Source organism: Seriola aureovittata, chromosome 16, assembly GCF_021018895.1.
Source record: "Seriola aureovittata isolate HTS-2021-v1 ecotype China chromosome 16, ASM2101889v1, whole genome shotgun sequence".
Lineage (NCBI taxonomy): Eukaryota > Metazoa > Chordata > Actinopteri > Carangiformes > Carangidae > Seriola > Seriola aureovittata.
Window position 1 is genome coordinate 18854533 of NC_079379.1, and position 14457 is coordinate 18868989.

The window sequence follows — 14457 nt, forward strand, 5'->3', positions numbered from 1 at the left end:
TACAAGTATTACTCAAACTTCATTTAGAATTCAACTAATACACCAAGGTTTTCAAAGAATATGTCATACAAGTACAGACACTGCTCACAAAATTATACAAAACGCATGTAAATGTTCCTCCTGCTGTGAAGGTGTTTTATATTTTAGTTTTTAATGCAGTGACTTGAATGGAGCAATGAAACAAGCAAAAGCAGAATACACGGTGTATGTGATAGTGTCAAACAATGGGGAAATTGCTTTGAAGCTACTTAAAGGAAACAGTTTGACATTTTGGAAAATATGCTTCTTGAATTTCTAACAGAGAGTTAAGGAGATGATCAGTGCTGCTCTGTCCAGGGTTTCCAGCAGAGTATTCTACGGCCTGCTGGGCTTGAGCATCGGGGAATTTGGGGCAGCTCAGTTGGAAGCCTAGATGCCTGTATGACAGAGGTCACTAATAGGTGGACCGTGGTCCGGATCTGGACCAGAACGCCGTTCTATCAAGACCCAGAACTATAACCTATAAATTATTGAGAATTATTCGCAGTGCATTTCTCTTTTAACCCGCGCAGCTTTTCTATCCTTTACAGCACTGATCATGTGATATATTAGCCGATGTGAACAGAGTGTAACCTGGGCAGTGTCGGCTCCGCTGGTGCTTTAAACCTTGCCGGAGGATTTATCATCTGGCCTAGCTAGACAGATAGATGCAGAAGAGGAGTGAGAAAAATGTACAGACTGCAAGAGAGAGAGAGGGAAAGAAAGGAAAACGGTGGAGGCAGAGCCAAGTGCTCATAAGTCCTTGTCTCTCTCTACTTCTGCTCCAGTGTCTTTGATTCATAAGGGGTATGATGGCTGGCCGGGGCAAGGACCAGGTATGGCGTTTTGGCAGGAGGAGGAGAAGAGGGAGGGCTGGGGACTGATTTGTAATAGTCGTCCTTGCTGTGTGGTGTACTGTGTCAGCATGCAGCCCATTTAACTGTGGTCATCGAAAAAGCAATACCGTCCGTATATCTGCCTGTCACGTGCGATACATCAGCTCCTACGTCTCTTGAGTTATTCTTTATAGAAAGAGAAAAGGCAAAGCCGCAGTTGTCATGTCATGTTTGAATAGGTGAGGATGGGAGGGGAAATATATGCCACCGCCGGCCACTTGGGGGCACTGGTGGCACAAAGAATCCCTTTAACCTTTCTCTCTTGACAAGAGATGTGGTCTCTCCCTCCACCACAGGTTTGGATTATATAACTATGCATTCATTAACACATCTTCTGCCATGTGCTCCTGTCCCAGCAGATGGTTAACTGAAGGCTACAGAGGAATTTGTGTGTGTGTGTGTGTGTGTGTGTGTGTTGTGTGTGTGTGTGTGTGTATGTGTGTAGGGGGGGGCACACTCTTCATAAGGAAGAGCCCTTTAAGTCAACCGGTGACTTTGAAAAGGCCGAAAATAGATATTCAATAAAGGCCTTTGTTAACTTTTATGCTGCTCTAAAAAAAAAAGGAAGTGAAACAAACCTTTGCTGTCAAGAAACGTAAGTGTAGTCATGGGTATCAAAATCACAGCTGACTGCAACATAATGAGGTATACAGCTGAATAACTTTGGTTGTCATGTTTTCTTGCTTTAAAATAAACACAGTAACTGTTATTGAGGGTAGAATCCAATTATCAGCAAACAACCTGACTCCAGTGGAATTGTCTGGTATTTTCTGTTGTCATATCAGCTTGCAGGCTATATGTGCCTCTGTTTTCTTCTCTCTTCATCTCTATCTTTCTCAACAAAAACTCGAACTTCATTCCACCCCCCCCCTTTTATGCAAACAGTTTGCCTTCCCGGTCTGAGTGATGTGTAAATAAGACATAAGGCAGGCAGACAGAGTTGAGAGGCTCTGTTGCTGTTCAACTAAATGTTGGAATGGGCAAGACGTGGGATTTAAGTCGCTTTGAATATAGCATGATCATTACAGATGCGATGGTTCCAGCATCTGACAAAACAGCCGTCACACTGGGGTATTTACGCGTTATGGGAGAGTACTGAGGATAGCAGCGAAAACAAACCAAAACAAACAAACAAACAAAAAAACAACAACATCCCGACAGCAGCAGCAATTCTGGGGAGAAAAATGCATCATAAACGAAAGGGGTCAAAGGAGCGTGGCAAGATGTTCCTGATGCTGACAGGCCACAAACTCACTAAACTCACTTTGTGAAGCAGTGATGTGCAGACGGATGTCTCAGAAGACGCACAAGCACAAGCACTCTACGTTCCTACTACGAGATAAAGCTCACGGGATCTACAATGACTGGAAAAAAGAAAAATGTCACCTCGTTCAACAAATCCCGTCACGCGGCACCAAATGAGCATCATTTAAAATCCAGAGTGAAGTGTACTCGCAGATTGTCACTGACCAAGTTCACCCAGTTATTATCATAGTCAATCCTTTTCCAAATGGATGCTTCCAGCAGCATAATGTGCCATCAGATGCATTAATGTGCCCCCTAAATATCTGCAGGAACTGTGTGATGCTATCAAGTCAGCATGGGCCGGGACCCCTGTGGAAAGTTTCCAGCATCTAGTTGAGTCAGTGCTTCAAGGAATTCAAGGTTGTTTTAGAGACAAATATCAGCACTACCCTTCAAAAAGAAAAATATATTTGTCTTACAGTCAACAAATATTATGAAAAGACCAAAACCAATAATATCTGTTTAGCCAGAGCCTGTTTTGTGCCTTACAGCTCCAATGTTGTCTAAAAACCATTAAAAAAACTCAGCACTGAGTCACATTGTTGCACTGGCTGACATGTTTCTTCATTATGACAAAGATGGCAACTGGAGGTTATTTTGACTCAGTTCCACATATATCATTCTGCTGCAGTAAATACTCACTAGTGCATCAAATCTGCAGTTGAAAATAGTCCCAAACAAAGGCACTATTTACTCTATTGAGTAATATTGCTAAAACCTACAATATCACGCTGCTTTTAAAAGTTATTTAGCATTTAAAAAAAAACATGAAAGCACATGTACATACATGTGACCCAAATGATGTACATCCTCAGTGGTAAAGAATAAGCTCGGGGCTGTGACCTCAAGAAAGTGTGTAGAAGTCAGAAAATAGATACAGGGTATAATGCATTATTAGTTTTGGTTTTTGTTGAAAGTAACAAAAATACAGAAGATAGTCTCTTTATCTTATCTTTTAAAGTAAGTTTAGCCTAGTTTTCATTCAGTCATCAGACACTCCACCAAAAAAAAGTCTCAGTTCTCTCTTAACCTTTGAGTAGGTGTGTGTGATTTATTAATCAACACAGGGGCAAATACAAAATTTAAAGTAATGATTTAATAATTTATAAGGACTTAGACTGTCTTAGAGAAGAATGAATGCACTGCTTATAGAACAATACTGAGGCCAAATAAGAGCTGCATATTTAACTCAGGGATGTCTGCAGCCATTGCAAGTAAACCTTCCTATTTGTAAGTTTGTGGAAATGGCAGCTTCTCTCTTGGGCAGTGTGAGTCTGGCCAGGACCTCTAGTATGTGGGCAGAAAACAGACAAGCTGCTTTCCGGAGCCGTCACAGCCCTGACAGTGAGAAGAGTCACCATGGAAAACATGGCACTGTGAGAGGATATAGGCTTATCTATATTTTAAAAAATTGTGTATAACAGGGGTGCCAAACAATTGTATAGATTTATGAGGTTGGTAATTGTTCCATTCAGTGTAAAGATTTTATATTAAGGCAAACTTGGGTTTAATTTTTTTTTTTATTCAGTAGATTTTTTTTTCATTTTTTTTTTTAACTTTTTCTACAAATAGACATCTTCCAAATGGGTCCATTTCTGTCCCTCACTGTTCACTACCTGGCCAGACCAGTCAGAGCAGGTTTCTCTTCTCATAAGGCCAAATGCCAAGAGCTCTGCAATTACTGCTGTAATTGGCTTGAATTGGCCATTAGTACTCAGCTTGAGTCAGAGTCCAAAGCACACATCAACAGACAGATGTGGATTCAATCAAACAACCCCAGTCCCTCACTAATGCACTGGTTAGATTTTTTTAATTAATTAATTTTTTACTTCTTTTATTAGCAGAAAACACCTGTGGAAGTTTCAATGGTACAGGAGGTTTAATTACTTTAAATGCTGGAAATGTTTCCATATTAATTAATGGGCTTGACAATCATCATGGAGGGCTGTATCAAGATGATAGGATAAATGGATATGAGACTGGATGCGACATAATGCACAGTAATGAGAGAAGCATTTATAACTATTAGCATTTCAAATTGATATTTAGCACTCATCTTTGTTAGGTCTAATCGTTTTCTTTTATTCTATTCATGTGTGCTGCCAATTGTCATTATGAGTCCCTGACACTCTTCATAACATCTAATACTTGTAATCAGTGTTGCTCGGAGTCTTGGGTGTCAGTTTGTTGATGGTGGTCAGACGTAACAGGTGTCTGAGTTTACAACTGCCAGTCATAATTGAGCAGGCAATAGGAGCTAATACTCATTTGATTTCATTATGTGCTGCAGACAGACTGTTCTGCTTTTAAGACATTTCCGTTAGCAGAACCTGAAGCAATGTGCTAACACTAAACCAGTGTTAAAGATGTTTCTATGCACAGTTCAGGTTCCAAGAAAAGCTCATGTGGGGCAGGCTGAGCTGTTGTTTATAGTTGGTCAAGGTGATGAGTCATCAAACTTGTTTATCCTTAACGAACTAGGTTCAACCATGACGTAATTTAGAGCCAGAGTCTGCACAGCAGTGATGGGTGGGTGAAGCCGAAGTATCAAGGTCCCACCCATACACCCAAAACTACCTAAAATGACACACTATTTTTGGGAGAAATGTATTTGACGTGTACCTTGATTTTTTAGTTCAGGCCATGTACCATCAGCTAAAATGGAGGGGGTGGGGTTTATGACCTATACTGCACCCAGTCATCAGGGGTGATCGAGATGTTTTGGCTGTCATGTCGTCCATCTTTGTGTGCAGTCATCAGTCAACATGTTGACATTCCAACCCATGAGTACTGGAGTTAAGAACACAGTACTCAGCCTTCACTTTGATCTCAACTACACATCTGTAAAGTTTTGCGACTGTATCTTGCAGAGTTGTGACAAAGTACTTACACATACTTGGCAACAGCAAACAACATAGTACAATATAAGAGATGATACAGTAGAGTTCCCAGGACTTTTTTTTATAGAACAAAAGACACAAGGTTATGATTTCACTGATGCAAAGCACTTAAAACCAGCACCAGCTAATATCATAACTGCATAACTGGTTTGTGACCTGTTGCCATAAATGCATAAATAAATCTGACAATCAGTGAGACTGGCTAACAACCTAAGTAAACAATGTCTTACTATTTAGATTCTCTTTCTTACTATTCACCTCCACCTTATTATATCACCTGTACACAACGACATCGGGCACATGTACTCACTTAACGTCTTTCTTTTATAAATACCTTGCTTGTACAATTTTGACTTGTACCACTTATTCACTATCACTATATTTTGGACTGCTGTACACACACGATATTTCTGTGAAGAGGCGCAATAATTAGTTGATCAATTAGACAACTGTTTGCTGCTTTTTTTGTCTTACATTGTAGTAAAGTGAAAATATTTGGGTCACTTTTTTTTTTTGATCGGTAACAGAGCACATGATGAACCAATGAGAAAATATACAGCAATCAACAAAAAATAATAATGTTAGTTGAAACCCTATTTCTGTGTTCCTAATGTATTCAATCGCCTGTAACCAGAGAATACAAAGTAAACATGTTCATGAATTTATCTGGCACTTTTAGGAGGCACAGGCTAATGAGGACAACCTTCATTAGGCACAGACTAATAGACACATGATAATGAAGGTTGTCGTTAACTCACATGTTAGCTTCTGTTACAGTCCTGTTCATGTTATCATGACAGCTCTTAATGAGATTTTCTGACTTGAGTGTTTGCTGCAGATTCAAGAAACATAAATTACATGACACTGAATTTGCATATTGAAGGTTATATAATAACCCATGTTCTGTTTTCTAGTTCCACATTGAAAGTAAAATACTATGTGGGGTTAATTCTGCTCAAGAACAATCCTCTTGTGGAAAAAAGGTTTCTAGAGAACTAGAGATTTAAGGAAATATATATACATACACACACAGACACACACACACACACACACACACACTTATATGTATATACGTTAACATACATTTATATACACATACATACGTACATTCATACTGTTTTTTGTTTTTGTATTCCATACATAATCCCAATCTCCCTAACCCCATTCTATGTGCTCCGTTTAACCGTTTGCCCCAGTACCGATCATTCTGTTGCTGTGTCACTATTTGGTGGTCCACTCCACTGCTCCTTGTAAAATAAAATAAAAACCCATCTTTGAAAATAATTCACATAATACTGAGCTGTTCATTTTTAATTTCAGAACTTGACCAAATCTCTGCATAAGCTGAGCAGCAGAGACACAAGACTGCAGTATATGATTTACAAGTCCTGGAGCTGCTCCATAGTCGGTTAATAATAGAACAAATCCTGAGACAGTACGACAGCACCCATTGTGATTTACTGGGATATATGAACATGCTCTGATACAGCCCTACATTAAAATAAAGCTCATTTGAATGTAATATGTCTTAAGCAAAAATTCTATAAGGCCATGGAGTCACTCACAAATTCTGTGTCAGTGGACCAATGCCAGAAAGTGTCACCTGGTGACATTATCACTTCAGTTCTTAAGGAGACAGTATTGTGTGTTTGCAGATGTTGAATTTAGTGTCCAAAGTCACAGCAAAGGCAAAATGTAATTTTCAGGGTGGATTTTCCTTTTAATACCGAATACAGTAATAAAAAGATAAATAATGGAAAAGTTGGAGATGTTTCATTTCCCCAAAAGAACCCATGCAATCCTTTTCCCCACAGCAGAAAATAACTTAAAATAACTAAAATACATCTCATTTTTACTGTGAAGCCACATAAGTACATGCTTATACTTTCCTTTATCCCCCTACTCCTGTTTCTTCAGCCTTTTCTCTCCCCATCTGTATGCCCCTCACTTTCTACCATTTTCTTTCTCTGCCACACAAATAGAAACACACTCCCGTAACCGTGGACACCATGAATCAAAGCACACACCGCAACTTTTTTTTTTTCACGGAGCTTTGTAATGGCTTTGATCAATAATTGATCAAGGGAATCTTCTAACTGTTCAAAGAGTGTAAGGAGCGAATGGAGGAAACCATTTTCACTTTCTCCCAAGACCCACGCGACAAGCAGGCCTCCGCAACCACCACCCCAAGACACACAAACTGCTTCCACAATAACAACACACAACATCCCTGCATGTCTGACATTACCTGAAGCTGTGGGACCTGCCAAGTCATGTACGTCCAAGCACAGACAGCGGGCCACGGTAATATGTCACCTACTGAGATCTTAAATGTCTCAGGAGCTGAGATCTAAAATGTCATGGCCTCAAGGTTCACCTGCTTTTTGATAGGCAATTTTGCTTGAGAAATCTGTCCGGGTTCAATGGCTTGGCCATGCCACTGCCACTTGACAGCTCTATTTTCGGGCCCATGAAAAGGACATGTCAGGTTGTCTTGCGCAGTCATTGTTGTGTCTGTTGTGTGTGCATGGATGCAGAAATGATGCGTACGGCAGATGACAAAAGTGATTCTTCTTGTTCCTCTTTCATCAGCCCATCTCATCTGTGTGGCTTGGCTTGAACAGGATTTAATCACTAAATCTTTGCTTTTTTTCTTCCTTTTAAATATTTCTCAGCCCCTTTGAAAGACTACAAAGTAACCACAAAGTACTGCAAAGGACACAGTTTTGTGAGTAGGGGCTAGGTCAGGTTGTGCGTTTGTTGATGCGGTGGTGCTGAGTGTTCGCCTTCACTCTCCTCTGTAGTGCCTCATCTGTGAATGTGTGCAATTCCAGTGTGTATTCGCTCCTGCTGTCATGTATTTTTTTGCTAACACTCCCCTGCAGAAAGGATTCCTCTGCCCTTTCTCCTCATGCCCGGCCTCAGGGACTCAGAGAAGAAGGAGAGGATGGCGAAAAAGAAAAAAAAACAAAAAAACACTGGAAAGTAAAATACCAAGCGCTGTTGTCTAGGAGCTGTTTATTCTGTCTGCAGGCTACATGCTGTGCTTGGGCAAGAGTAAATGTGCGCATGTGTGTGTGTGTGTGTGAGTGTGTGCTTTTGTGTTTACTCCTCCTGTTTGTACGGGCACCAGGTGTGCTATCGCAAACTGAGCAAGAGACTATTCTTGTCAGTGAGAGAGCGAGAGGACTAGTGAGACAGAGAGAGAAAGAGGGGGGGGGGGAGTGGAGGCGAGAGTTGGCGGAGGGAAGTGAATGAAAAATTCATTCGGCTGCAGGTCCCAAAAGCCCTTCTGTCTTTGCCAGGAGTCCTCAGCTTCAAACTGCTGGGCAGGGGCGGTGGGACTGTGCCAAAGAGATGGTAGGTGTACACAACACACACACACACACACACACACACACACACACACACACACACACACACACACACACACACACACAAAAGGGGAGTTATCCAGGAATCAGGGGTAACCTAAGAGGAGAGTCAACAGCACAACAACAGTATCCCTTAACAACCAGTTCATGACAGCATCCTAACAGTCCTCTGGATCCTTTTCTAGTAGCAGCCATTACAACCAACCCACTGTCACTCCTGTAAGTGAGGAGTGTGATGCAATGTGTCTGTCTCAAAAAACAAATTGTGTTGTGTGCTGAAATAAAAGTTTATAAGATTTTACCCTTTGCTTTCTTTATAATACACACCCCATTGAAATAGTGTAAAAAAGTGATTTGAAGCAAATTAGGCTAAATGAGAAGCTCACTGCCAGGAAAAATCCCAAGTCAGACATACTAAATAAATCACAAGATAGGGATCTTTGTAATTATAAAGACAACATCTAGATGCATACCCGTGACACAGCCTTGAGCTGACAAGGAGGAGAAAAAAAAACTGAAGACAGAGAGAAAAGGAGTGAGTGAGAAGAAGAGGAAGACGCAGCTACCCCTTCTTTACTCACTACTGCAGCGTTGCCATAGCCACCGCTGCATCCTTTGGATGCCAGGGCAGAGAGAGTTAGAGGAGGTAGAGCACAGGAAGGAAGGGGGGAGAACTTTTACAGATCTACCTCTCTCTCTCTCTCTCTCTCTCTCACTCACTGTGTGAAAGTGGGTCAACAAACACACTCGCAGAGAGTAGCTACCAGTCATTTTTCCAAACTGCTCAGCGTCTACTCGTCTGAGTGCTGGGATCAAGCACGCGGTGAGGTGGAGTCTTGAAGAAATATGGCTTCTCTCCAAGGGCACACCAAAACAAGCAGAGAAGCAAAGACGAGCAGTGTGTTCAACTTGGATTTTCTCACACCTGTGAGATGTGCATCAACACTAAATCTAGCTTGTCCACACACTGTACATGAGGATAGTTGATGCATTTGGTTGCACTATTCTCTTCATCCATTTTCTGTAAGAAATCAATACTTTCAGGCCCTCATTCAATGTCTTGAAATAAAAAGACAGTTTATAAAGTCTTAGCTGCAGAACTTCATTTTTTTAAGCTTTTTTTCTTAAGCTTTTTTGGCGTCACTCATTTTGTGTAGGTTTGGCATTTTGGTGGTGCATATAAAAATTTGGATTATCTTATTTGTATTTACATCTTCTGCTAAATTGTAGGAGGTAGTGTTTGCCTACTAACTTCTGCTACACTTCAGTTTTCTCTAAAAAAATTAGTTTGCAAAAGTTGCATTCTGTTTATTTTCAGCCACTGTAAATTATGAAGAGTTCTTTTAGAATACACCATTTTCTTGATTTCCAAAAATGTGTGAATACTTTTGTTTTACTGTGAATGACATTTGTCTGAATCCTACTTTGAGCGAAACAGGGCAGCCTTGTATGGTACTATAAAGATGTTTATAATGCAACATTCACATGACTGATGCCATCACTGCACTAGCTCCTGCATGCTACAGACTGTTCTTTACTCAATTAAAGTTTCATATAATGAAGCAAGTCATTCTCTGAGTCATTACTTTCAGTCATCAAGGGAGCAGAGAGCTGGTCTGTGTCAAACACATGATCTTCTTGACTGTCCTTGTTAGTTCTGGATCTAGGGCTATTCTGAGAAAACACTGGCTAGAACTGCACTGTGGATTTATTTTGCATTCCATCAGGGCACTTTTTCTGCTGCACAACTAAAACAATTTTTCCCCTGGGGGAATGTAGGTTCAGAAGACCCCCCAGCCTGTATCTGCAGACTTGGTCTTGGCTAGGCAGTAGGAAACAGTGTATGCAGAAAGCGGTGGGTGTTCTATCATGCTGGAGCAGGGGAATAGTGTCCATTTGGTTCATGTCAGACTTCAACTACTCCACATGCAAATAATAGTGATATATAGGTAGGTATAGATATAAGGCAGAAATACACACACACACACACACACACACACACACACAACATTTAAGGGGGCTGTTTGTATGTTTTCTCTGGCGCTGAACCTGGTTTCTTGCTGGGAGCGGGTGGTGGTGATTGTCGCTTGACAAGAGCTTCGAGCTTCCAAATACAAGTCCTAAATACAAAATGCAAGTCACATTAGAGAGTTAATGGTAACCAAACTCTGCTTAAAACAGATGTGGTTTTTGCTTTCAATATATTTTAGCTTCCTTCCATAGTCAAATAATATATCAAGGTATTGGAAAGCGCCATCTGAATCTTTATAAGAGTTAGGTTTAGCTCAGCGATAAACAATGAAATGTTAATATCTAAGCAATTCTCAGGAGACCTATTTTTATCTTAAAAAAAAAAAAAAAAAACTGAAGAAGCAAACCTGACATTTTTCTGTTATACATTAAGATTATCACACCTGAGGCATCTTGTGGTTTGGTGTGTGTTTGGGTTCATCATTGGCTGTGTGAAATGAATAAAACGCTCTTCACACAGTCTTGACTCCCCAACCCCCAATTTAACTGTTGGTATAGATGTAGGTCATGAAGTCCTTTCATCACAAAGAGTGTGGACATCCATCTGTAAGGACTACTGGTTTATCCTCGCGGTCAGCATGGTCGTTTCGCTGTCAGAGTGGAATCAGGCTCTGGAGAGCGGGTGGGGCCATTTACCGGTATTGTAAGACATATGGCACATAAACACATGACATACTCACATGTGCACACACATACACAAACACTCAAGCCGTTTGCAAACATGACACAAACACAAGAGTGATGAGGGCAGATATAGATGTCAAGGAAAATCACATTTAGGCAGAGGAACTGTTTGGGTACGCGTGTGTATGTGTGTGTGTGTGTGTGTGTGTGTGTATTTTCATGTGTGTGCACTTTTCCCTGGTGCCCACATCCCTCTCAGTGATATGATGAGCGTGTGACGGGAGCAGGGAAGCACTGAACTGAGTCATTGTCTCCAGGGGGCAAGTGTGATGATCAAGAGGACCTCTGGGAGAGCAACTGAAGCTTTCCCTAAACAGCCCACCACTCATTCCCAGAGTCATCTCCTTTACCACTCACTAACCTGGCCACATAAATTCCCTGGCCGGGTCCCTGTGGGCCCATACTGCTGACGGACATCAAAGAGTAAAAGTTATCATAGACTATTTGCCTTGTGGGACTGGTGGAAGATATGTGTGATTTTAGAAAGCCTGTATGGGGACAGAAACTCCTTTGTACAGTGCATAATATTCTTTTGTTTCACACAATGTTCTGTCTCTTCCTTTCTTATTCTCTCTTCCATCACCCTGTGGCCTCATTACGCTCTTATGGCCTCACTCTGTTATATACCACCTTTACCCTCATACAATGTTTGCCTTCCTTCCCTGCATGCTTCCCATGACCCCCTCCTGACTGCTGTGCCTACAGTTGAGGCCTAAAGCCTGAAGCATTGCCGACAGGCACCAAAACAGCAGCTGTGCATGACACATGTTCACCACAAACTCCTCTTTGCTTCATTTCATCCTCCTCACTCTTCATTTCACTCCTTCTCTTCCAACCCCCCCTTTCCTTTCTCCTCTGACCCCTACCACTCCATTCGGAACAGGTGACCCCCCCAGAAGGCCAGTTTTACACCCTTCACTTACTCTCCATGCTGCATCCCCCCTCCTGCTCTCTCAACCCCACTGAAACCCTGTTGTGAGTGACAGCCAGAGACATCTGTCCCAAGAGCCGGCAGCACAGACGGAGGAGGACGCCTCAAGAAAAGGTCCAAACTCTGTGAAAGACAGTGAGAAGAAGCCAAGAGGATGCTGAGGATGATTCTGTGTAGAAGTCAACTTTTCAAATCTTATTTGTCAAGTGGGTTTGACAGCATTGTGCAGCATGTTAGCAAGTCTAAAAACTACACTGCATTTAGAATAACTGAATTTCCATACTCAATTCAACAGTAAATGCCTAAATAATAAATCATTGCTTTTTGTCCCTAAACAATCCATCTCATTATTCAAACTGTGTGCTTGATCGCCAAAACGCATTATTCACTACTCATCGGCTTTGCCAAAAATGTTTAGAAAGAAATCAGCTGCTGCCTGGATGACGCTCACTGGCGATTTTTCTAGTTTAGGTGGGACATTCTCATACTGCACAGAATTTATGGAGAAGGGTGCAGGAAAAGCACAGGACTTTGGCACCGGACTGTGAGGCTTGTTTCTTGCATCCCACACGTTTATAGTTATGGACTATTGATACACATTGTTAAAGCATAAAGTTGGCGACTACAAATTCCATGAAATACCAAAACCTACATTGAGTTAGCTGATACTTTCCCAGCTGGTGTGCTTCCCAATTAACATCACTCTACAAACATTATTCAAACAAGAGGAAATTGTGTATTTATTAAAGGCTATTTTCAGCTGTGGATTTAGTGCCGTTATTAGTTCCGTTATTGGTGTTATTAGTGCTTTTTTTTATTGCAGCACAACAGTGTATGTGGGACTGAATCAAAATATACTACATTACCTATGTTCATTGCAATGAAGGAAGATGCCAGAAAGTGCAACGGTCGGGCTCATTGCTGTGTGTTTAATAAAACATGGAAAAATTTCACTATTCAACCAATATCAATCACTATTCATTCCCTAACCTTTAAGTGCTCTGATTTAACTACATATAACCATGAGAAAAGTATTACCCACTTTCATTGCCAGGACAGGAAACTGAAGGGAAAACAAATGGAACAATTTTTTGAACGTAACATGCATATCTATTCAGTATCAACATTTCATATTGACGTTAACAGTCTGTCAGAGGTCTGTAGAACTTTGGCATTGGATGATGGTGTTTGTTTCTTGCTTTCAAAAGACAAAAGGAGACTGTGTTTTTGAGGTTATAGTTCCTAAACTCTGGAACTCTCTCCCATGGAGTGTAAGAGGTGTGCATACTGTGGACACTAAAAAGCAGACATATTTAAGACCAGCTGTGTGTCTGTGTGTGTGTGTGTGTGTGTGTGTGTGTGTGTGTGTGTGCGCGCCATGGCAAAAATGTTGGAGACACCTACAATAGCAACAATGGTTGTGAAAGAAGACGGAAGAGTAGAAATAATAGGTTTGGTTGGTCCAGAAATGCACATATTTCCACACAGCTAATGAACAATGAGCAAAAAGAACATCCATTATGTATACAGCTACAAATGTGCACACCTTGGTTAAGTAGAAAATTCCATTAGTAGTCATGTTAAGCACTATTAATGATTGATACTTAACATTACGCTTGAGATGCACAAGAGTATAAGGAAAAGTTGGCTGTAATGCAGTATCAGAGAGCTTCATCACCCTAAGGTGCACGGAACTGAAATCCATCAGGTCTAAATCTAACTCCGATATCTCTCGACACTGGGCCCTGACTCCAGCAGTTTGTTCCATTACCATTCCAGCGGGTTTATCTAGAATATGCCTTTTCCAGCTCATTATGCCCACTTTAGGCTCCCATAAGGTCATTAATCCCAATCACTGTGTTCATTTTCACACATGCCAAACCATTATTCCACACTTGGCATATCTTTTTACCCTTCTGTAATACTCTCTCGCACACACGGGTGCACATACATACACACACGTATCACCACGGTCTCCCTCTGCTTAGTCATTCTGTTTGTGTCGCACTGTCTGCGATTGCATAAAAACATAAAATACTGTGAGGGGGATCATAAGATGATAATGATCAGAGAAAATCTTGCCAAATATGGGCTTATGGACTTGAAATTTATCTGTGATGACACATTTCAGCACTTTTCAATACTATGAGTTAGATTTGTAAAGCAGCTTGCTTGTATATAAATGATTTGTCCTCATCCAGAATATTTGTCGTGCTGGAGGGTTTTCCAGCATCGGCACTCGATGTCTTGTAGAGATCACTGTTGTTTTGAGAATATAAAAAAAAAAAAAAAATCTGCTAAGGTTCTGCTTGGCACTG

General features: G+C 41.0%; 1 protein-coding gene across 1 annotated transcript in view; it reads right to left on the minus strand.

Moving 5' to 3' along the window:
• The window catches only part of col9a2 (procollagen, type IX, alpha 2), a 132508-nt gene that overhangs the window by 70379 nt on the left and 47672 nt on the right, over nt 1-14457 (minus strand). The gene's annotated exons all lie outside the window — the stretch shown is intronic.